Here is a 26,124-nt window from a genome sequence, read left to right on the forward strand (position 1 = left end):
GTGATCGTTTCTAATCAAAGATCGTCGCTAGCCACATGTATCGACGTCGTATGTGTTTCACCGTGCGGCTGTGATCCTCTGCCATCCGCAGTTTCCCGCCTGATGATGGAACGAGTCGCAGCGCACAATTAGTTACATAGCAGATTTCCGCCAGGAATCAGTTTCTTTACGACGTAACGAAAGCTAAAACGTTTGTTCTTCACTCTTTACTGAAATACATTTTAACTGCAGAGAAATCCTTTTGTCATTTGAAGGTCTCGACCTCTGCTGTTTCGTAGTAATTACATAGTGTTGAAAAAGGTAGATAGAAAGTCAGCTTAGGAGTTTTGTGTGTTTATTTTTCATTGATATACCATTAATAGACAGATTGCTAAAATCTACAGGGATTGGACAGAATAATATGAACATCCATGTATAAACAATAATATCTGCAACTTATAATCTTATGTTGTCTTGTTTTTCCTCTATACTATAGTGTAAACAATAAGAATCGCAAATTATAACCTGACCGTTTATTTTCCTTACGTACTATGTAACACTCATCAGTGCGTCCCGAGAAATTGGTATGCCTGCGAACTGGGGATACCCAGAGCTACTGTGTCCAGCGTCGTGATAATATGATAATTTTGTGGCGCATTGCATCTACAGTGCTCTGTCATGTATAACAAACTGCAAGAGTGCTCTCACCTCTAATACCGTCAGAAAGTGACCTCTGAGCACAATATGTGTCTACAGTCTACCGAAAGCAGTATGACGGGAATTACGCAAACAAGACATTGACAGAGCTGGACGTCTGAGTGATAAAGGCTGTGGCTCTTAGCTCGTGAATGAGCTTTTGGCCTCATTGCGGGTAGAGCGTAGTCCTTCACTCGTCGCGACACTAGGTGAGGAGGGGAGAGGGTGGGAGGGTGGTGCGGCCACCGCCTCAGTCCCCTTTTACCCCCTGGATCTGGTGCCTGATAGCAAGTTGAGTGGGCCTGGACAGTCCTGGAGGGCCTGGAACGAGGAAGAACCCGGGACCACCAGGCCGGAGTCATGTGGTCTACCTTCGGCCACTTTGAGTAATAGTACAGGAGATATACTCCGGCGTGTTTTCCTGTATACTGCCCCAGTCGCAGATGTCCTTGTTATGGAGAACACTGAGAAATCGTGTTGCCAGTATAGTATCATTTCAGCACTGTAGCATCGTAAATGCTGTGTAGCATTTTTACTGGTTTACGGCGGGTCTGATGGTCAGCTTGAAATGAATCGTAACGGGAAAGGTAACCAACCATTTTGTATCGAAGTGTTGATTATATGGTACACTGCAACATATGAATCTTCCAATATGATAATTCTCCTGGTCACACACTGGAAATTTTCAAGACTGTTTTGAAGGTTATTAGAGTGAAATAACGTTCTTCAGACTTTCCACAAATATCTAATTTGTATCTTATGTAGTCATTCTGATCAGTGATAAAAACTATGAGGATTCCTTATGCTCCTCATGCATCTCTCCTGAAACAGTGTATTTGTGAATAGTGGAATGTAATTCTGCTAACTGGCACACAGTATTTGTAGGAGAGATCTCCAGGAACGCTCAAACTGGTTTGGATGCAAAACATAGTCCTCTACATGTTAGACGGGTGTCCGCATTATTCTGTCCAATCTCTGTAGATTTCTCCACCTCTGGGTGACCGTCGGCAACTTCTTCAGGTCTCTCCATCGGCTCGTTGTTGGGTTCCTTGAAAGCTGCGAAGATCTGATCCACTTCTGCAAAAAAATTTCAACATCACACATCAGTTCAGCAAAGTGTAGTGACAACAACAACTAATACTATTTTTACTAAGAATAAAATACCCGTCACGGCATTCGTACTGACAGAAGAAGTCAACCTGTGTTGGTACCCCATTTCGTAGAGAATAGTACCAACAGCTCGCATATCTGGTGTGACAGTAACTGATTGCCATAATTTTACTCTCGACATTATCGAATCGGGGCCAAGATGCCTGATAATTAAACAATAGTTTTTATGTCAAAGTTCCGACTTCACTATACATTATACCGCAATATCGATAGACAATTGCATAAAAGTCAGTTCCGTGTGACATAGTGATGGAAATTTTTAAAAAAGAAGACGGCATAACTAAAGTTTTACAAAGTACTGGCACTACGTTCATTGTTCTATTGTAATGATCTGCAGTTTGAAGCCTGATTTCATTTTTCTTCTCACACTAGCACACCCTCTGCAGTGTCTTGATCGCTGCATAAGTACTGAAACGTAGAATTCAACATTTTTCTGGAGCATCGTATTTCTAATGCTTCTATTTTCGTCTGTCCGATTTGTTTTTCATCCACTTTTCACTACCACATTGTGCTGCATTCCAAACAAATTTTAGAAAATGTCTGCTGAAACTTAAATATCTAATACATCTTTTTTTGTGAAGAGTTTTTTTTAAATTTTTTTGGTAGTGCCAGTCTATTCTTTATATCCGCTTTCCTTCTGCACCGTCTATTACTTTGCTGCCCAAATAACAAAATTCATCAACTAGTTTCAACGTTATATTTCTTAATATAATTTCTCCAAATTCACACAGTTTAATTTTTACTGTTCACCTGATACTGTCTTCAACTGATCATCCAAATCCTTAAAGGTTTCTGACAAAATTACGATGTCCTCGGCAAACAGTAAAGTTTTTTACCTCTACGTAAACTTCAATTCTCTTTCCACATTTCTCCTTTGCTTTCTTACTTCTTACGCAACACTGAGACTGAATAACATGGAATATCCGGACAGATATACGACTCAAATAATGATTTCCTAGCAAACAGAGCATAGTACAGTGTTCTTAATTACGTGTCGTCGTCAGAGGTAACGTTACAGTCCAACGCACCTCAGAGTAGGGTAAAATGCTATTGCTGTTCACGACATACTATATAGAAATGACCTAGCATGTAACAACTGCGCCGGCCGGAGTGGCCGAGCGGTTCAAGGCGCTACAGTCTGGAACCGCACGACCGCTACGGTCGCAGTTTCGAATCCTGCCTCGGGCATGGATGTGTGTGATGTCCTTGGGTTAGTTAGGTTTAAGTAGTTCTCATTTCTAGGGGACTGATGACCTCAGAAGTTAAGTCACATAGTGCTCAGAGCCATTTGAACCATTTTTATAGCGCCTGCAGCCGTACTAAGCTCTCCGCTGTTGAGGCAAGTGTGTATAGGGAGGCGACGTCGTTAGGAACTTTCTACGAAATGCAGAGAGGCTTCTAGGCGATCGGTTACAGGCGCAAAGATTGGTAACTAACTCTGAACATAAGCAAACGTAAGGTGAAGCAAGCAGAGAGACAAATAGAGTCGATATCTGCGATAATATTTTGGATCCGTCTATCTTACTACCGTAAATGCGTATTTATTTCACCATATCGTTTCGTTATATTGGGTTAAAATATTTTCAGCAGTCTGTAAGCAAATTTATTTGCAATTTTGATTTGGATGTTGATCTAAAAACAGTTCGTTTAATAAGCAATTCAGTTACGGTTCTCTGACTTACGGCACTTGCGTCCGCTTTATGCTTAAATCCGGAAGTGTTGTCTGCATGTAGATGCCAGACTCAGACTTACTAGAAGAATTTGAAGAAAGTGTAATTAACACTTTCTCGTTCCATCAATTCTTGATATACTATGGGACCAAAATTGTTCGTACACCCCAAAAAACATACGTTTTTCATATTAAGTGCACTGTGCTGCCACCTACTGCCAGGTACTCCATATCCGCGACCTCAGACGTCGTGAGAAAGTAGCATAGGGAGCTCCGCGGAGCTCACGGACTTCGAACGTGGTCAGGTGATAAGGAGTCACTTGGGTCGTAAGTTCGTGCGCTAGATTTGCACGCTCCGAAACATCCCTAGGTCCACTGTATCCGATGTGACAGTGAAGCGGAGACGTAAAGGGAACACGTACAGCACAAAAGCGCACAGGCCGACCTCGTCTGCTGACTGACAGAGACCGCCGACAGTTGAAGAGTGTCGTAATGTGTAATAGGCAGACATCTATCCAGACTATCACACAGGAATTCCAAACTGCATCAGGATCCACTGCAAGTACAATGAAAGTTTGGCGGGAGGTGAGAAAACTTGGATTTCATGGTCGAGCGGCTGCTCATAAGCCACACATCACGCCGGTAAATGCCAAACGACGCCTCGCTTGGTGTAACAACCATAAACATTGGACGGTTGAACAGTGGGAAACGTTGTGTGGAGTGACGGTACACAATGTGGTGATCCGATGGCAGGGTGTGGGTATGGCGAATGCCCGGTGAACGTTATCTGCCAGCGCGTGTAGTGCCAAAAGTAAAATTCAGAGGTGGTGGTGTTATGGTGTGGTTGTGTTTTTCATCGAGGGGGCTTGCACCCCTTGTTGTTTTGCGTCGAGTGTTCCCACAGTTGAAGAGCAATTCGGGGATGGCGATTGCATCTTTCAACACGATCGAGCACCTGTTCATAATGCACAGCCTGTGGCGGAGTGATTACACGACAGTAACAATAACATTCTTGTAATGGACTGTCCTGCACAGAGTCCTTGCCTGAATCCTATAGAACACCTTGGGATGTTTTGGAACACTGTCTTCGTGCCAGGCTTCACCGACCAACATCGACACCTCTCCTCAGTGCAACACTCCTTGGAGAGTGGGCTGCCATTCCCCTAGAAACTTTGTGGCACCTGATTGAACGTATGCATGCGGGAGAAGAACCTGTCATTAAGGCTAAGGGTGGGCTAACACCATATTAAATTGAAGCATTACTGATGGAAGGCGCCACGAACTTTTAAGTCATTTGCAGCCAGGTTCCCGCATACTTTTGATCACATAGTGTAGCTGTTGGTCGATCTGGGATCTTTCCTAAGTTGGGTTAGCGTAAGAGAGAGAAAATAGTTGAAAAAGAGCTGTACTATTTTTTTTTTTTCAAGTTTACGAAGTGAGCATGAGAGTGTCACAGGAATTATCAAGAAATTGCAGTGGGAATCGTTGTATGAAAGACGTGCAAAGCGTAACGCAAATAATTCCCAGAGCTCACACTGCTGCCGGCAGCTGTGTCCTAGCGGTTCTTGGCACTTCAGTCCCGAACCGCTCTGCTTCTACGGTCGTAGGCTCGAATCCTGCCCCGGGCATGGATGTGTGTGATGTCCTTAGGTTAATTAGGTTTAAGTAGTTCCTAAGTCTAGGGGACTGATGACCTCAGCTGTTAAGTCCCATAGTGCTTAGAGCCATTTGAACCACTTCCACCTTGCTAGATATATTGCTTCCTCTAACACAACAACGACAGTGTGGCAGCCAGCGTGGATGTGATTTTAGGCAGTTTTCCTCATCCAGCTGTTATACACGTCCTCCCTCAGCTACGCGATTCACAAACGGAAAACGTTCTCACACTTGCACGCGAGGTAACATCAGACGAAGACAGATTCGGGGTACACAAATTCCGACTAGCGATTGTGGGGCGGGAGGGTCAAATTGGTGACGTCAGGAACGGTATCCGGCCACCCCTATCACGACTCACGCCAAATGTGAAATTACATGCCGATCCCGTGGCAGAACTACAAACCGGGACATGGAAGTAGGAAGGTAGGACGACCGAGAGAAACATAGCTGTTACGAGACTTTTGAGGATGGAACAAAACGAGAATAGTTTGATCATTGAAGGAGAGATACCACATAGTTAGCTTGCCAAAATTACATTCGGAAGGAAAATGGTTCGAAGCCCTGTGATATCCTGATACACGTTTTCAGTGATTTCCGTAAATCGCTGAAGACAAACACTGGTCATTTCCTCTGAAAAGGGTTGGGCTGATTTCCTTCCCTTTCATTTCCGTATTGCAAGTTTGTGCTCCATCTCTAACGACCTGGTCGACGGAGGTATGCTACACCTTCTTCCTGTTTGTGCTAAATTATCAGTTGTATTATTAAGTAATTAACCATGTTTTACAATGCTCATAAAGGATTACGTTTATTACCTACAAGATTCATATGTGAAGAAATTTATGTCTGTTATTATCTCAGAGGACTGACAAGATGCAGGTCTCCGCGCCAGGCTTCACCGTGAGAATCTCTTCATCTCTACATAACTACTGCAACCTAAATCCACACTACACTGCTTACTGTAGTGAAACCTTGGTCTCCCTTTACTATATTAATTATCCTTCCATCACCCCCCCCTCCACCCCCCGCCCCCCCCCCCTCGCCGGCTCGTGTGGCCGAGCGGTTCTAGGCGCTTCACTCCGGAAACGCGCTGCTGCTGCGGTCGCAGGTTCGAATCCTGCCTCGGGCATGGATGTGTGCGATGTCCTTAGGTTAGTTAGGTTTAAGTAGTTCTAAGTTCTAGGGAACTGATGACCTCAGATGTTAAGTCCCATAGTGCTCAGAGCCATTTGAACCAACCCCCCCCCCCCCCCCCCATGTTTCCCTGAAGACACACACACACACACACACACACACACACACACACACACACACACACGCACACACATCCTTCCCTCCATTACCAAAATTATTCCATAGTGCCTTAACCAACTTCTGCCATACAGCTCTTTTCTGCCCAATTAGATTCTGTACTTCGTTATCAGTTACTCACTTTACGTTCCTACACTTCGTCATTCTTTTCTAACTCCAGTGTTCAAAAGTTACTGTTCTTTTGCTGTCTGTAGGATGCAGCGTCCCTGTTCAACCTCTATGGAAGACTACACTCCAGAAAATAAAAACAGACAAATATGCACAGATAAAAAACTTTCGAAATATCAAACGCTCGATCATCATATCAGCGTTATACGAAATAACTGTAGGATGTATTGCTCTATAGTGAAGAATAATGCCCTGACTGCGACTATAGATTTACTACTATCAAGCGACAAATGCCTCTGTTTCATAAAGTTAAAACAGACTCTGCATTAAGGCGAATAATGAATTTAGTTTTCCAATTGACAATGTCATGCATATAGATTATGATTCAATAAACATAAAAAATAAACTATTAAAATATTGGAGACACGTTTATACACTTTCCCACAGCAAGTCGCTCATTCTTAGTCAGTAAACAAATGTGATTAAGAGAATTCTAACGCAGCCTATCAAGTCCAGAATGAGTGAATAGTATGTTATGATTAATATAGTGTCCTGAAACAATGTACTCTGGGGTATAAAAATACCATATCCGAAAATATTGAAATTTATTTCCAACTACAATAAAGTTCAAAGCATTTCTTTGGAGGTTAGATTATTTAAAGTCCTTTTCCTTTTTTTCTTCTCTCAGTCCTAGCATTTCTTTGAAACTGTGTCTTTAGCCTACGGAAACACTTCCTTTTTGAGAGAAATACTAGGAGGTCGCTTTAAATTGAAGGAACTCCGCACTACTGGTTCAGTGAGGTCGTTATCAGTTCGAAGGAAGGCAGCGGTGTTTATCTTCCACGTAGTTCGAGAAGATGGGGAAAGTACCTCTCACTCGTGTACACATAGCGTTTAAACCGTCCTTTGAGCTGAAGGCTGATTTCCTAAATATCAGAATCTCATCATGACCATGCTAAGGTCTCTGAGGATCAACTCACTCGTGATTTTTGTAGAAAGGATCTGGTAGAAACTCACCACTTTTTTGAAGGCAGTATTGCTACATGATGAAAATGACGGGTGAATACTCCAGGTTAATACTCCAGGCTGTAAGCACCTCTCAGCATAAATGTGCCTGTAACAACAAACAAGTAAAAACTATAGACATGACTGCTATATTTAACACAATTAAAATTACTTTCCCCTGAGGAACATAGATAAAAATGTAAAAAGTTTTTTTTAAGTCCTTGGAGTGATAATCGTTCGTTCTAAGAGAAATAAATTTCGTGGCTACTCAAGTAGTTATAAAATTTGTACAGCGTATTTGTGCACACCGAAAAATAAATTAACAAAGCCAACTAAAAATTTCATCAGTCCTTAATTTTATACATATTCTAAGAAAGTGGTTGAAGAGAGACATTAATCCATCAGGTTGGTGGAAAAACGCCATTCTTCAAATTTATCGTAGCTGCAGTGTCTGCCTAGAAGAAAACGAAAGGATAGTTGAGGTTAGTGACTCTGTTATAAACTTATGAAATAATTTTTACTGCTTCAGTTACTCTGTTCTAATATTCGGCACCGCGAAGCATTTCGGCAGCATGCTGCCATCATCACGTGGATTTTAATTACACGTACATTAATCTGAATTGTAATGAGGATAATTTTCTAGGCGAGCCAGTGAGGTAATAAAATAAAATTTAACTCTGTCCAGAAAGATTCATTTATTTCAATATATCCGTCAACTGTGATGTTGTTTTAAATAATTCCATTACCACTCTGCTGGAAATTTGTCTGTAACACAGAGCACAGTAAAACAATTCATGATGTGTCGTGTGCTTATTTAAAAGAAATTGCATTTTGATTGTTTGTACTACGAGTACATCAGCAACTCAGATGAGCAGTTACGAGTATTTGGAACGTAAACATCTGAATATGAAAGTTTAATGCGATAGTGGTAAGTTTATTACTATCCTCACCCGAAAGAGCACAATGCTGGAGCAGGCACAATGTTTCGGAGCACACTGTTTATCGTACATTGTTGAACACGGAGCTCCACAGCAGACCACCCCTACGTTTTCACATGTTGACCCAATTACATTGAAGTGGTCACGGGACCATCGGGATTCGACCGTCGATCAATGCAAATGTATCGGCTCTCCGGGTGAATCACGCAGGTCGCTGGTCGTCTCTATAAACCTCGTCATCGAGGTGAACGGCGGCTCGAAACGAACAACGCGTCACGGATGCAGGCTGGTGGGAGTAGTATTATGTTATGGGAGACATTCTCCTGCGCTTGCGTGGGACCTGTGGTAGCAATCGAAGACTCGCTGTCATCTGCGAACCACCGTCCCCGACGGCTATGTCACCTTGCAGCAGCATATTTGTCTCTGTCTCGGAGCGAGAACCGCGCTACAGCGGTTTGAGGAGCATTGTAGTGAACTGACGTTGATGCGTCGGCAACCAAATTCGCCTGATATGAATCCTACGGAAACCATCTGGGTTTCTGTGGACGGCACCACCAAGTACGCAAAAAAGCTGCCCGTTAATTATGCGAATTACATGACCTGTGCGTAGACATCTAACACCACATATCTCCACAAGTTTATTACCAAACTGTCGGATCCCTGATAGGCGGAATCAGTGAGGTATTTCGTTCCAAATGCGGACAAAAAAGTTATTAAGCAGGTGGTCACAATGTTTTGTCTCATCGGTACAAAAACAATGAGATATCGTGTTTTAATATGCAGTTGTACTTGCGACTCCTTCGGACCTGTTCCGGTTGATAACTGCTCGCAATAAAACCCAAGTCTTACCTCATAATACGGCATTCGTCTGATAGTCACGGACCTGCTTTTTCTTCGTAAATTCCGCGACATGTAGCCTACTCTAAAGCAAATTCAGGTGTTATAACTCCACATCAGATGCGTTCATTTGTTGATGTGACTTTTATATAACAATAAATCATATCTTGATAAGACAGCAATATCGAAACCAGATCTTGAACTGTAAAATATCGCCAGGGCTAGATGTGCGCCCCGGCTATAATTTGTTAGTTATCAACTGCCGACTGAAACTGAAGAAACTTCAGAAAGCAAGGAAATTAAGGAGATCGAACAAGGAGAAACTGAAACAATCAGCAGTTGTTGAGGGTTTCGTTGGGAGCATTTAGGCGACTGACGAAAAAGTAGTAAAGAAAAGAATAGGAGGTGACTGAGTCGCTTTGGGAGATGCAATAGGGAAGGCAGCAGAAGCTCAAATAAGCAAAGGCATAAAGCCTAGTAGAAATCCTTGGATAACACACAAGATGTTGGACTTAATTGGCGAAAGGAGAAAATATGAAAATTAAGCAAATGACGTAAGTTAAATGGATTACAGGCTATAAAAAATGAATGTCCTTCTACAGACATTATGCAAAAGCACGGAAGAGATCGGTACCGATTTAGGAAATTTATAGAGGTTTCTAGAGAGAAGCGATCAGCTGTATGAATATCAAGAGCTCACATGTCTAGCCAACACTTAGCAAAGAAGGAAAAGCTGAAAAATGGGATGACTGTATACAACGGCTGTACAGAAGGAATGAAATTGGAGATAATGTTGAAGAAAACGTTGAATCTAAACAAGTCCCTGTAGTATCCGACATTCCTAAGAATTATTGACGTCACTGGGATACCTAACGATGACAGAACTGTTGCACTTCTCGTGCAAGATGTGTGAGGCGGGAGAGATTGCCTCCCATTTCAAATAATCCAATAGCTTGAAACCCAAGTATGGCAGGCGTCGAAACGTGAGAGTATTACAGAACTACCAGGTTTAATAGCCATGTTTCCAAAATAGTGACACGAATTATCTTTAGAAGTATGGAAAAATTAGTGGAGACCGACCTCGAATAATGATGATGGCACCTGGTTCGTGAGGCGCTCAATAGCGTGGTTATCAGGGCCCTTACAAATTCCCAACGTTTTCACTATCCAGCCTAGCCGTTTTCCCGACTGATGATGATAAAGCTAATATCATTTTCTAGAGCAGATAAAAAAAAAATCTCCTGCGTGGTCGGGAATTGATCCCGGGACCCCATATTGGAGGTACAACAACGCTAGCCACTACACCACGAGCTACGGACACCGTCTCCGGCGAAATTAATTTAGGTTCCGCAGAAATGAAGGAAGTCACGAGGCTATTCTGATCCTACGACATAGTTTAGAAGGCAGGTTGAAGAAAAAAAATCTGCGTTTATAGCATTTGCACATTTAGAGACAACTTTTGAGAATGTTGATTGGACCACACTATTTGAAATTTTGTAAGCAAATTACAGTTCGTGGTGAAGATATAAAAACTTTGAGATATGCTGCAAATGTTATTCTGTCAGAGACGGTAAAAGAACTTGGAAGAACAATTTAACGGAATGAATAGCGTCTTCAAAAGAGGCTGAAAGATGAAGATCAACAAAAGTAAAACAAAAATAATGGAACGTAGTCGATACGATCATGCAGAAGGAATTAGATTATGAAGTGAGGTACTTTTAAGTAGGAGATGACTTTTTCTACCTGTGCAGCCAAGGAACAGATAATGGTCGAAGCTGAGAGGATATAGAATTCAGACTACCAATAAGAAGAAAAGCATATCTGGAAAAGAGAAATTTGTTAAGCTCGAATGTAAGTTTAAATGTCAAGGAGTATTTCCTGAAAGCATTTACCTGGGGTGTTGCCTTGTACGAAAGTGAAGCTTGGACGATAAATAGTAGAGACGAGAAGATAATAGAGGTGCTGCAGAACAGTGCTGAAAATTACGCGGGTAGATTGATGAGGAATTGTCTTCGGAGTCTGGATATACTTAAACGAATTGGTGGAAAAATGTAGTTTATACAACAACCTGAGCAAAGGAAGGGATCGTTAGGTAGGAAACATCCTGAGAATCAACTGTTCATTGATCTGGCAATGGAGGAAGAGAGGGAGGTACATATCGCAGAGGGAACCCAGGGCTGGAAAACAGTAAAAAGGTTGACACAGATGTAGTTAGGTAGATATGAAGAGAAGTGGCGTAAACATAAAAAAAAAGAAAAACCATGCACCAGGCATCTCACCCTCCACGAAATGGGACTCCCGACCGAAGGATGCCATACGCCCAGGGGAAACAATGACGATGAACTGCTCACCGCTGTCTTCTTTCCGACTGCAATTGTTTGGCTGTAATGATCAACTTCTCTCTCTTATATAATTACGCCGAAGTTTGAGGAACCGCTACCGTTAGTAAACACAGCTGCCAGAGCGCATACTGAAAAAATTCCATTTACACGCCCGCTTGTAGAGCACAGAAACATGTTTATGCATGGATTATCTACATATTTTTAGAGAGAGACAGTCAAGTGGAAATTCACTGAAAGAAATCGAACTATGAATTATTACTAAAGCATCCAAAGTATTTTTCTAATAAATGTGTCAGAAATCCTTTTCAGTTGCGAAATGTTACTGGTCTTTACCCAGGTTTCAGATAGAGTAATCTACCTTTCTTCAGAAGCATAAATAAACTAATACATGCCAGAATAAGGCTCGATCAAACATAAAAAGCTAAAGTACCGTGGTATCACGTCAAGCTACGTTACTTAGCTGAGGAATAGCCCCCGCCGCACTTCGTGAAAAGCGGTCGGTTAGCGTCGGACGCTGCGTTGGAACTCTGTTTGACCGTGCCTTATTCTGGCATGTTTTACTTTATTTATGCTTCTGAAGAAGGCTAGATTAGCTGAAACCTTTGTAGAGACCAGTAACATTTCGCAACTAAGGCGGATTTTTGACATATTAATTCATCACAGTTGCTGACATGTCAAAAAATTTTCTAATATTTCTATAAGCACTTGGAAGGAAAAGTAGATCAAAAATCGAATTACTTACTTTTCCTTCTTGCAGCGGTGTACCGTAGGTCTCTAGAAGAGGTAGCGTTCCAAAGGATTGGAAAAGGGCACAGGTCACCCCCGTTTGCAAGAAGGGACGTCGAACAGATGTGCAGAACTATAGACCTATATCTCTAACGTCGATCAGTTGTAGAATTTTTGAACACGTATTATGTTCGAGTATAATGACTTTTCTGGAGACTAGAAATCTACTCTGTAGGAATCAGCATGGGTTTCGAAAAAGACAGTCGTGTGAAACCCAGCTCGCGCTATTCGTCCACGAGACTCAGAGGGCCATAGACAGGTGTTCACAGGTATATGGCGTGTTTCTTGACTTCCGCAAGGCGTTCGATACAGTTCCCCACAGTCGTTTAATGAACAAAGTAAGAGCATATGGACTGTCAGACCAATTGTGTGATTGGATTCAAGAGTTCCTAGATAACAGAACGCAGCATGTCATTCTCAATGGAGAGAAGTCTTCCGAAGGAAGAGTGATTTCAGGTGTGCCGCAGGGGAGTGTCATAGGACCGTTGCTGTTCACAATATACATAAATGACCTTGTGGATAACATCGGAAGTTCACTGAGGCTTTTTGCAGATGATGCTTTGGTGTATCGAGAGGTTGTAACAATGGGAAATTGTACTGAAATGCAAGAGGATCTGCAGCGAATTGACGCATGGTGCAGGGAAGGCAATTGAATCTCAATGTAGACAAGTGCAATGTGCTGCGAATACAGAGAAAGATAGATCCCTTATCATTTAGCTACAAAATAGCAGGTCAGCAACTGGAAGCAGTTAGTACCATAAATTATCTCGGAGTACGCATTAGGAGTAATTTAGAATGGAATGTTCATATAAAGTTGATCGTCGGTGAAGCACATGCCAGACAGATTCATTGGAAGAATCCTAAGGAAATGCAATCCGAAAACAAAGGAAGTAGATTACAGTACGCTTGTTCGCCCACTGCCTGAATACTGCTCAGCAGTGTTGGATCCGTACCAGATAGAGTTGATAGAAGAGATAGAGAAGATCCAACGGAGAGCAGCGCGCTTCGTTACAGGATCATTTAGTAATCGCGAAAGCGTTACGGAGATGACAGATAAACTCCAGTGGAAAACTCTGCAGGAGAGACGCTCAGTAGCTCGGTATGGGCTTTTGTTGAAGTTCGAGAACATACCTTCACCGAAGAGTCAAGCAGTATATTGTTCTCTCCTATGTATATCTCGCGAACAGACCATGAGGATAAAATCAGAGAGATTAGAGCCCACACAGAAGCATACCGACAATCCTTCTTTAGACGAACAATACGAGACTGGAGTAGAAGGGAGAACCGATAGAGGTACTCAGGGTACCCTCGGCCACACACCGTCAGGTGGCTTGCGGAGTATGGATGTAGATGTAGATGTAGAAACTTATTTATAGGTTAACATACACTTCTATGTGCCTACATTGTTTTGCTTGCTTTCAAACAAAACTTCTTGTTTTCCTGTAGTTCAATTGGAAACTTACGAATTTTTTGTTGTGGTTGGAATTCCGATTACTGAAAAAGGTCACTGTTCACCTGCACCTTTTATTACGGGTTCTTTAGGGATATACTTAAGAGCCACGTGCCCACAGGGTGTGTTAGAAAGAGTCGAAATATTATACACAATTTAGAGATATACGAGTGCAAATTACAGAACACAGAAGAGTTAGGGACAATCCTTACTTGCCCCAAGCCTGATCAGGACTGCCAACAAATAAACCACAAGCATCACAGACTTTTCGCAAAAGGAAAATATTATATTATTATTATTATTATTATTGTCGTCCATATTCGCTACCTGCTGTGTCATGTGATGTAGAACAAACGGCATTTTCTAAGTGTTGTTTCTGCATTTCTTTGTTCTAATATTATTATAATTCTCTCCAAGATGTTTCGGTGTTCTTGGGTTTACGGAGGGGTGTGTGTGTGTGTAGAGGATATGTTATATAGAGACTCTCTCTCCCTCCCTATCTCTCTCTCTCTCCCTCCTTCTCTCTCTCTCTCTCTCTCTCTCTCTCTCTCTCTCTCTCTCTCTCTCCCTCACACACACACACACGCACGCACACACACACACACACACACACACACACACACACACACACACACACAGTGAAACATGTGACTGATTCGGTCGGTGGTGGCAAAGCAGTAATCCGGAAATGAAAGAGGAAAATGATTACGATTAACGTGTGAAATATAAACTCCCACAAATCATTGAAAAGTGCACAGACGTGAGTCGTAGGTCAAACACAAGTTTTCAACTGAAATTCGTGACAATTACACGATTGACCATTTTTCCTTACGCCCGAAAGAAATATCTGGGCTAGAGAGCTATTTTTTTTGTGTGTGTGTCTCAGGACTCTGTCCTGAGAAAAGCAGTTACAAACGTATTCAACTTGAGGAAAATACTAATTTATAAATTCTAAATATAGGAATTTCTACCTTCTGTGCTGTAAATAATTATTGTATAATATCTTGGGATACAATTAACATGACAGTGATTTTAGGTTTAGTTAAATGTGTTGTTAATGTATACCTAAAGTTTCGAGCATCTACATACAGTAGCAGAAATATCGTTTCCAGAAATACACATAAAAGATGCAAAAGGTAATGTCAACGATGATGTGATTAATTGTCCATAAAGTATTCAGTAGGAATAGCTCCTGTTGTAATATGATCGTATTCACGTATCTAATATGCAACTGTGTAAACTTTACGCAGCTTGGTAATCGGCGCTGATTTATAGTTCATGTCAACACATTCTGATGGAATAACGATCAGACCACGTGAAATAGTGCAGGGAGAGAGAGCGGGTGGCTACATCAGAGGCAACGCAGCTGCAGTAGTGCAGTGCATTGAGGAAACGCGCTTTTGCTCACTTAATGACCTAAGGAGGGACGGTGTCTTACGTACAGGGCGAAGCGGTCTGAGAGAACCATTATCTGTATTGTACTAAGCGAACTGTTCTCTGCAAGGCTGGAACGACACAATGCCATTCGAATGACGCACCTTGAATACCGTGAGTATTTTATTCTTCCAAGCTTCCGCGAAAGCCTCCGAGGACTAAACCACACCATTATCATGAACCATGGAGATAAGCAAATGGAGAAAATTCACTAGAAATGATAGGAATTGATAAGGATGGTGAAATGGGCAGAAACACAGCTATTGTGTGTGTTCGAAAACAACCAGAAAACTAGAACAGGGGAAACACACACACTGCATACCACAGGGAAAGGGAAGGAAGTGAGGAAGGCTTCTGGAGTTAAGATACACATTCAATGACGCTGTAAATAACACATTAGTGGAAACACGAAAATCGGTACAGCTGAGCCATGAGTAGTCGAAATGTTATATTCTGGCTTATCGTCTTCCGCATTCCTGTATTCTTTCGGACCTCCTGAACGTAACGTTTAGAAGTGATAAATTCTCGATTGTCGAAACAACTGCTGTTCACATATTCGAGGGAGAACAATAAATTTGTATGCGCCTTTGTAATAACTCATGCACTATGCATGAGAGCGACGATCGTCACCATTAACCGTTAGTATGAGCCTAAACAATTGCTTCAGTCATTGAAAAAACTGAATAGCGGTATACATATCCTAGCATTAGTACCTTATCTGATAATATTCAGTCGGCCGGAGTGATAGAACGGTTCTAGGCGCTACAGTTTGGACCCGCGCGACCGCTGCGGTAGCAGGTTCGAATCCTGCCTCGGGCATGGATATGTGTGATGTCCTTAGGTTAGTTAGGTTTAAATAGTTCTAAGTCCTAGGGGACTGATGACCTCAAAAGTTATGTCTCATAGTGGTCAGAACCATTTGATAATATTCAGTTTCTTCTGCCGTCTGTGTCATTCTGAGCTGAAGCCTTTTGGCCCCATTGTATTTGCTTCCTCGTTTGTGTTGCACTTGAAGTGCGCCATCTCCTAAATGCACTTTCCTTCTTATGTGTTGATTAAATGTTTGAGCATAACGAAAACAAGACTCCCTATAAATTACACAGTGGGTTTTGTCCGAATTTTATATAAACAAACGAAGGGTGGGAAATGGACAAATGGGGTATGAAGCTGACCAGCTTGAGGTCTAGGTTTACATAAAACGGATTTAATTGTTTTAAAGCAATCAGGGTAATTAAGAAAAATTCAACTACTGATTTGACAGAAATTTTTTGTCTAACTTTCGATAACCAAACGAAGAGTGCGAAATGTATAAATGGGGTGTGATGTATAACAGCGTGTGCTGTTGTTTAGTAAGAAATATTTGATTCGTTGGAAGAAATCAGGGTAATTAAGATAAACATAGTTAGTGATTCGACAAAAAACTGAAATATGTCACGATCTTCAGCTGCTGCCTACGAAAATTATCAAAAAATCATCTATTCAGGACCTTGCCATTTTGCACACAAAGAGTTCAATTGCTGCGTTAAGCGTCAAAAAGGCTTAATTCCAATCAAGTATTACATATAAGACATTTCTAGAACAGAAATCGCTAGGAAGGCAAATGAGGCGTAAAAACGTTTGCCTCTGTAAGGGCTAACTGTTTCGCACATAAGAAATTTCATTGGTGTGATATTTAATTGTCAAAATGTCTTCCTTCGAACCAAGTACAAAACCAGGACATTTCGAGAACAAAAGACACTTGTAAAAGACGCGAGTCTGAAGACGTCTCTACTGTAACGTTGTTGTCGCAACTCTGTAGATGATTACTGTTTCTGCTTCAGCAGTCAGCGCTTCACAATAATGAAAACTAGCAACAGCGCTGATTCCCTTCGGGGTTCTTTTACACCGACCGGAATTCTTACGTGCGTACGTTTAATCTGTGGTACCTCTTCAGTTTCATGGAAGGCCATCAAACTATGCAACAGCAATATAATATGTTCGTTGAACTGCTTAATCTACTTGGAGAAGGCAACTTCGCTTCTGCGGACATGGATGTCGTGTACGGCATAGTTGTATCTAAAGCTGGTCTGAGATCGGAGAGAGTGAAGCAGTTGTTTCGCATCTATCCAAAAACGCACATCTAAATGTGCTCCGAAATATCACAGTATGCACCAAAGCCAGCACTGAAAAAGTGTCGTAATCAAAATGACAAGAGTTGCTGACGGAGTCAGTGTTTTAACCGGCGCTCGAGTTACTTTGAGGGTAAGGATTTCAGTTAGCTCTGGCCTCGTCACTGTGAAATTGTTGAGAGTCGCTGAACGCTTCGAGATCAACTTCACTTGAGTCAGTGGCCAGTGAAAATTTCTCGTTCGCTACGACGATCCTCTCAACATTTCTACTAATGATAAGCATCTTTATGGTATTCAACGATCAAGCGACTTCAGCTGCCTTCGACATTGAGGAGGACGTGAGTGCTAATAAGTTGCAAGGGCTTACTTTGCCTTCAGGTGTGGTCTATTTTTTTTCTTTTTTTGCAAAAATTATTTATTGATAGTAACCGTACAGTATTTCAACATAGTACAGACATATTCACGTCAAGTATCACATAAAGAAGTCTTTGTCATTCGGCACATTAAAAAAGTTGAACGTCATTTTTCCACAGTAATTACGATTTATTTCTTTTGAAGGGTAGAGCTGCAGCATCATGACTACCAACAAGTGAACGTATTCTTTCTGTTCAGTTCGTTATACTACTTGTTTTTATGATATCGTCATTATTTTTAGTACGTTGCTAAAGCTTTCCGCGTATTTGGCAAATGTCGTGATTTTCCAATGCTCTTTTTCAATAGACGATAAGTATTTCTAGTGCTTTGGCAGACAGCGATGTCGTAGTATGCGCAAGCAGGTAGATTGTAGCGTTGGTCCTTGTTGTCGTGGATGAGAGTCCTTCCGATCGTATCAATTCATTTATACCTACATTCGCAGGGGTTCTCCTGAGGATGTCTTACTTTTTCCTATAACCAATTTCATTGGAGCATTAGATAAAGGCGTGTCAAATGTTTAAAAAAACATTTGACCATTTTTTTTCAATTTTGTTTTCAAATCCACTATCGAAATCCAAAAAAAAAATATACTAATTATCATGCTACTAGGTGTTTCAATCATTGGTTGGGTGTTAACAACGTCTGTTCCCAAATGTAACTTCCTAGATGTCGTAGTTTTGTTATTAAACTGTGTTTGAGTGATAGATTGTGAACAGAAGTCAGCCGAAATTTTATGCAAGCAGTTAAACGAGATTTGAGGCCTTACATCCAACACAAAATAAATTAAAACCTTATTGCATATAAGCAGCTAACAGAGAGATATTTCAATGTTTTAGGAAATTGGAACGAACGTTATATGTTTCAGTGACTTACTAGACAAACATCATTTGATTGATATTATTTACACTAAATCTGTTTGTATAGCTGCGATGAAAAGGAGAATAAAAAGTAAAATAGTCTATCAGTCATGACGACATTGACAAACCAATCTTTATTGGTAGTAGTGCTTCATGGAAATAGTCTCGTGACGTTCCAGTTTGTAATTATATGACACCTCCCCTGACTGCGACGCAACACTTCTGGTTCAGTTTCGTGGTCTTATGTAACGTTTTCGACTTTATTTTTTCTCGGAAAGCATCCTCTGTTATCGATTAGACATTCACTTGAGTAATTATATCTCTGAAAATGGGTCAAATGGCTCTGAGCACTATGGGACTTAACATCTATGGTCATCAGTCCCCTAGAACTTAGAATTACTTACCCCTAACTAACCTAAGGACATCACACAACACCCAGCCACCACGAGGCAGAGAAAATCCATGACCCCGCCGGGAATGGAACCCGGGAACCCGGGCGTGGGAAGCGAGAACGCTACCGCACGACCACGAGATGCGGGCTATATCTCTGAAGGTATCTCATTTTCATTGCCTTGATTATAAATGAAACGAGGCGGAGGAAGATGTTATTTTTATTCTTCAGAAAGTTGTGAAGCTGACGGGGCATAAAGATAGGCTCACTTACTTGTTTTGTTAACTGCTTTGCTGAAATAAACAGCGAGTCTCAAAATACATCTGCGTCGACTACATTATCCTTCAACGTTTTTGACTAGTTTGTGTTTAAGAAGAGGCATAGAACCACACTACAGCCAACAAAACAACGACAAGGTTTCTTGCGCAAGTCTGAGTCGCAGTAGAAAATGTTTTATGAGACCTTGTAATTATCTTCTTACGTCTGAGCAGAATATTGAAATTAATAAAGATAGTTCTGTTGCTAGAAGTTTCTGTTTACACGTTTCAGAAATGAATTCGTCAATATACACTAATTTATCCGCTGCATCTGCCACTGTTCTGTGTAATCGGAGATATTTGCGTCAAACTGTGTGCATTTCTCCCACTGTATGCACAGGTGTGTAGAAAGTTCATCATGTACGTTTCCATGGGAATGGCTGTGTTCTGCGACCGTGATGTAATCCAGGACAGAAGTAACGACCGAGCGAGGTGGCGCAGTGGTTAGACACTGGACTCGCATTCAGGAGGACGACGGTTCAATCCCGCGTCCGGCCATCCTGATTTAGGTTTTCCGTGATGTCCCTAAATCGCTCCAGACAAATTCCGGGATGGTTCCTTTCAAAGGGTACGGCTGACTTCCTTCCCCGCCCTTCCCTAGACCGATGACCTCGCTGTCTGGTCTCCTTCCCCAAAACAACCCAACCCAACCCAATCCAGAAATAACGTCAGTTCCTGTAGTAATGTCAACTGTCTCTTTTATTGTTTTGCGGATCTAAATTACAACGAACAGTGCATGTGTCATCAGTGCGTTATCCTTAGTATGTAGACTGACCGTAATTACAACGACACATATTGCAATGTAACTCAGATATGTACATGCATTAGTTCAAGTTTTATTCAAATTACTAAACGTAAATTATTGGCAGACGTCGCAAACACAAGACTTGCATCCCTTTTCTTCGACACCAGAACATAGTTGATGGGTGCACCCAAGACATTTGCTACAGCTTAACCATTGGTCTCCACTTTTACCCAAGCGATAGGGATACTTACAGTAGACACATTCTGTATCCGCTCTATCATCGTCGTCAGCTTAGACATGCGGTACGCAATCGTCTTCAAATGAATAGAAGAAGACCTACCGCTTCTTTTGTTTTGGTTCCGCCTGTTCTGTTGACTGGTTGAAGTGGATGCATTAGGGGCAAAAGTTGCAACAGTCTTGGATGATGGTTCAAATGGCTCTGAGCACTATGGGACTTAACATCTATGGTCATCAGTCCCCTAGACTTAGAACTACTTAAACCTAACTAAACTAAGGACATCACACACATCCATGCCCGAGGCAGGACTCGAACCTGCGACCGTTGTAGCAGTGCGGTTCCGGACTGAAGCGCCTAGAGCCACTCTGCCGCAGCGGCCGGCTCTCGGATGATGATTCCAACGATGGGCCTAGGGTCTCGAGTGCTATGCTTGATTTTCGAGGCCCTCTTGGTTTGTATCTTTTGTAGTTTCTGTCTATGGCTCTCTTGAGTGGGGAGGTAGTTGTTACGGTAGCTGTTGTACGGGAAGGTCATCCTACTGTTTGTGGTGGACGAATTTGAAATGGTGAAACGGCCTTGCTAGCCCTTTTTCCTTTCCATGCACACGCCCCTTCAGCAACGTCCTGTCGTTTTCTGATGAAAGAAATTTATGACCAGCAAAGATATGCCTGTTGAATGGAATTACGCCACACGACTGAAACCATTTCATAACAATTCAAAAAAATTTTCAAATGTGTGTGAAGTCTTATGGGACTTAACTGCTAAGGCCATCAGTCCCTAAGCTTACACACTACTTAACCCAAAATCATCCAAAGGACAAACACACACACCCATGTCCGAGGGAAGACTCGAACCTCCGCCGGGACCAGCCGCACAGTCAATAACTGCAGCGCCTCAGAACGCTCGGCTAATCCTGCGCGGCTCATAGCAATTCAAAAATCCCAAATTAGGAATAAGTCTTTCCTTTCAGTTCAAGTGCCTGGTAGGAAGTTAAAGCTCTGAATCAAAAAATGGCTCTGAGTACTATGGGACTTAACTTCTGAGGTCATTAGTCCCCTAGAACTTGGAACTACTTATACCTAACTAACCTAAGGACATCACACACATTCATGCCCGAGGCAGGATTCGAACCTGTGACCGTATCGGTTGCGCGGTTCCAGACTGTAGCGCCTAGAACCGCTCTGCCACTCCTGCCGGCCTGCTATTATCGATATTGAGACAGTAAGTAGGCTCTTTACGTTTTTATGTTGGTAACGCCACGTAGCGCTTTGCTTGAAAATCACTGACTGTGCTGTGTGCAGTCTGTGGCTGGTTTGTATTGTTGGAATTTTTGCTATTGTAGTGTTGGGCAATTGGATGTGAACATCGCGTAGCGTTGCGTAGTTGGAGGTGAGCCGCCAGCAGTGGTGGATGTGGGGAGAGGGATGACAGAGTTTTGAGAGTGGACGATCTGGAACTGTGTCCATCAGAAAGATGGAAATTGAAATAAGAACACCGTGAATTCATTGTCCCAGGAAGGGGAAACTTTATTGACACATTCCTGGGGTCAGATACATCACATGATCACACTGACAGAACCACAGGCACATAGACACAGGCAACAGAGCATGCACAATGTCGGCACTAGTACAGTGTATATCTACCTTTCGCAGCAATGCAGGCTGCTATTCTCCCATGGAGACGATCGTAGAGATGCTGGATGTAGTCCTGTGGAACGGCTTGCCATGCCATTTCCACCTGGCGCCTCAGTTGGACCAGCGTTCGTGCTGGACGTGCAGACCGCGTGAGACGACGCTTCATCCAGTCCCAAACATGCTCAATGGGGGACAGATCCGGAGATCTTGCTGGCCAGGGTAGTTGACTTACACCTTCTAGAGCACGTTGGGTGGCACGGGATACATGCGGACGTGCATTGTCCTGTTGGAACAGCAAGTTCCCTTGCCGGTCTAGGAATGGTAGAACGATGGGTTCGATAACGGTTTGGATGTACCGTGCACTATTCAATGTCCCCTCGACGATCACCAGAGGTGTACAGCCAGTGTAGGAGATCGCTCCCCACACCATGATGCCGGGTGTTGGCCCTGTGTGCCTAGGTCGTATGCAGTCATGATTGTGGCGCTCACCTGCGCGGCGCCAAACACGCATACGACCATCATTGGCACCAAGGCAGAAGCGACTCTTATCGCTGAAGACGACACGTCTCCATTCGTCCCTCCATTCACGCCTGTCGCGACACCACTGGAGGCTGCAAGATGTTGGGGCGTGAGCGGAAGACGGCCTAACGGTGTGCGGGACCGTAGCCCAGCTTCATGGAGACGGTTGCGATTGGTCCTCGCCGATACCCCAGGAGCAACAGTGTCCCTAATTTGCTGGGAAGTGGCGGTGCGGTCCCCAACGGCACTGCGTAGGATCCTACGGTCTTGGCGTGCATCCGTGCGTCGCTGCGGTCCGGTCCCAGGTCGACGGGCACGTGCACCTTCCGCCGACCACTGGCGACAACATCGATGTACTGTGGAGACCTCACGTGTTGAGCAATTCGGCGGTACGTCCACCCGGCCTCCCGCATGCCCACTATACGCCCTCGCTCAAAGTCCGTCAACTGCACATACGGTTCACTTCCACGCTGTCGCGGCATGCTACCAGTGTTAAAGACTGCTATGGATCTCCGTATGCCACGGCAAACTGGCTGACACTGACGGCGGCGGTGCACAAATGCTGCGCAGCTAGCCCCATTCGACGGCCAACACCGCGGTTCCTGGTGTGTCCGCTGTGCCGTGCGTGTGATCATTGCTTGTACAGCCCTCTCGCAGTGTCCGGAGCAAGTATGGTGGGTCTGACTCACCGGTATCAATGTGTTCTTTTTTCCATAATGACTTTTGAATATTATTAAGGTAAATACATTGTTTGTTCTCTATCAAAATCTTTCATTTGCTAACTATGCCTATCAGTAGTTAGTGCCTTCAGAAGTTAGAAGCTTTTATTTAGCTGGCAGCATTAGCGCTCGCTGTATTGCGGAAGTTCGAGTGACGAAGATTTTTGTGAGGTAAGTGATTCGTGAAAGGTATAGGTTATTGTTAGTCACGGCCACTCTTTTTTAGGGATTATTGAAAGTCAGATTGCGTTGCTCTAAAAATATTGTATGTCACTTTAGTGTTGATCAGAGTAAGTAAAGAGAGGAATGTCTGAGTACGTTCAGTTGTGCTCAGTTGTTTGAATATCAAATAACGTAAAAGGCTTATCAGCAAAGTAATTCACTAATTTTTCTAAGGGGCTGTTACAAGACACACAAGACTCTACTGCTTAGCTGTAGTAGGTCTTAAACGGACCCATGGAGGTCACGTCCTAAGGATGCAGCTTCCGGGTAGTATCTCGAGGTAGACACACAAGGATAACTTCGTGGTGACGTGCTAGGTGGTTGACATCAGTGTTCCTTGCGTGGGTGAAATGCTCATCGAAACTGAGAACAACTGGGTTGTCTGGAGTAGGCTCTGTATAGTCCAAGAAATGACGATACCAATACGTGAAGATAAGGAACTGGATCCATCCAGAAGGGTGACAACTAGCTAAAATTCCTGAAGGATAACCATCCGGCAGATCAAGCTTCACGTTCTTTCGAGGAAAGACTATCGCAGGTGGGGCGATCATAGTGACCGCACTTTCGTAGGCAACCACTGCCTCAAGAGCGCCTGTTTCTTGCCTTTAACATTAATTGTTCTCGATCGTCGTCTAAAAATTTTAGTTATTTCAGTTTCGTCAGTATTACACAATTTCACTGGACTAAAATTTACTTTCCCCAGCGCCGGCTTCAGTATGTCGAAAAAGAAATTAATCCTTTCCTTGGAAAAACCATTCACTCCAGCTAGCGACACTGATTCCAATGTTCTCGAGCTGAGAAAAAGATATCGGCTTTAAAAAATTCTTGATCATTGTTTCTCTGCCGGTGCTTTTGCGAGCGGAAATTTATGATCAATATTGTTTCCCACAGGGATCGGGAGAGCTAATTATCTGATATAAGAAGATCCTTAATACATAATACCTACTCACCATGATCCCACAGTACCTAACTAACTTTTCCTACAGTTCATATCCTATAATTACAGTCCCGATCAGGCTTCGTGTCTATTAAATCATTTATGTCCTTTGTTTTACGTTTTACGTAGTCTCGGAGAGCTGATTTCGGAAAGCTGTATACTTCCGAAACCTCGTCTTTTATTCCTTTACTTCATTAACAGTTCCATGATGGACTTCTGTTTCCATCATTTCCGCTACTTCGCATTATTTAAACTGACGTCTGTGAATTGAAGCTGTCTGTATGAGATGACCCATCGAAACCTGTTTAGTAGTGTATATCTTTGGAATATAGGCCTCTAAATTTGCATTGTCTAAGAGAGAATGTTGAACCAAGGTATTTGCAGTTAATCCTGTCGTAGTCTCAGATTTTCATACGGTTTCCCCTTTCCACCCCATTACTGATTATGAACTTGAATAATGATCCACATTCCCGTCTAATAAGTTTGCTTAGTACCATAGGGTGGAGTCGGCCTATGTTTCTGTACTTACTTTCGACAACCAAGATAAAGGCCATTGTCGGTAGTTGCTCAAAAGTTCGAAGTGAAATTTACATGTTGTTAGGTGATGGTTCATTACTGGGTGCTACTGACACCTAGAACTTTCATCTTTTTGTGTCGTTGGTGGCCGTGTCCTTCCTCCTGAATCTTGCTGGTCCTGGCTTAGCTGATGTTGTTCCCTTGCGTTTCCACTTCACAGCCACATACTAGCAGTAGAATTATGCAGCTTTAAAAGACTTCAAATGTCCCTGATGGATTTGTTACTCAGGTCTCATCTAATGACTACTCGACGTTAAAAGTCACTGAGCTGTCTGTCTCGACCCATTTTCGTGTTATTGCTCTGCCTACTTTAATACCCAAGTTAGTAGTTGCTGCATCTTTGCTGAATACACAATAATCTCCACCTTCTTTTATACTGGCGGATCATCCTCTTGTGGCATCCATTACAGTGGTGTTATCAATACTTTTCATCATATAATGTATATTTTTATTGCGTTTGAATTATCATTAAGTAATTACTGTAGCACATTATACAGGGTGGTCAGAAACAGACTGTAAAGCTTGTAAGTTTGTTACAAGGTATGTTGTGCCGGAAGTAACTGCTAAGAAAGAAATTTGATACGTTGCTCCGTTTCCGAGTTAATTAGCACTGAAGTTAACCAATCAAGCCGTTGCGTGCTCACATTCAAGAGGCCCACCATATACAATTAGTGTCAGTTGTGTTCATTGCGTAGAAGATAGCGCACAAGACTACTCAACCTTTGGCTCGGGTTCGATCGTTACTACCATCCCATGTTTCTGTATCAGTCCCTTGTTTGGTTTTAGGAGACTAAACGAAGAACACGTTTGGCGACACTGTCTCTGGCGAGCCGCTTCAGTTTTCTGGGCGCAACGTTCTGATGCTATCTTTAATGCTAATTTACTCGGAAATCCAGCAACGTATCAATTTTTTTCTTGACTATTATTTCCCAGCAGAAATTACCCTGCAACATCTTTACAGGCTTTTCAGACTGTTTCTGTCCACCCTATACTTGACTATAAGGGTAAGAGCCGTTTTCAAATCCAGAAAAAGTGCATTGCGTACCAGTGACTATTTGAGACACAAACG

At 42.6% G+C, this 26,124-nt stretch overlaps 1 long non-coding RNA gene across 1 annotated transcript; it reads right to left on the reverse strand.

Annotated features, from left to right (window-relative positions):
* Positions 1-329: 329 nt before the first annotated feature.
* On the reverse strand, positions 330-11,729 carry LOC126281916 (uncharacterized). Its single transcript, XR_007551311.1, has 3 exons — positions 11,646-11,729; positions 7,604-7,700; positions 330-1,752 (listed from the first exon to the last, which is right to left on the reverse strand). It is a non-coding gene; the product is annotated as an uncharacterized LOC126281916 (long non-coding RNA).
* Between the last annotated feature and the right edge of the window lie 14,395 nt (positions 11,730-26,124).

Source organism: Schistocerca gregaria, chromosome 7, assembly GCF_023897955.1.
Source record: "Schistocerca gregaria isolate iqSchGreg1 chromosome 7, iqSchGreg1.2, whole genome shotgun sequence".
Taxonomy (NCBI): Eukaryota; Metazoa; Arthropoda; class Insecta; order Orthoptera; family Acrididae; genus Schistocerca; species Schistocerca gregaria.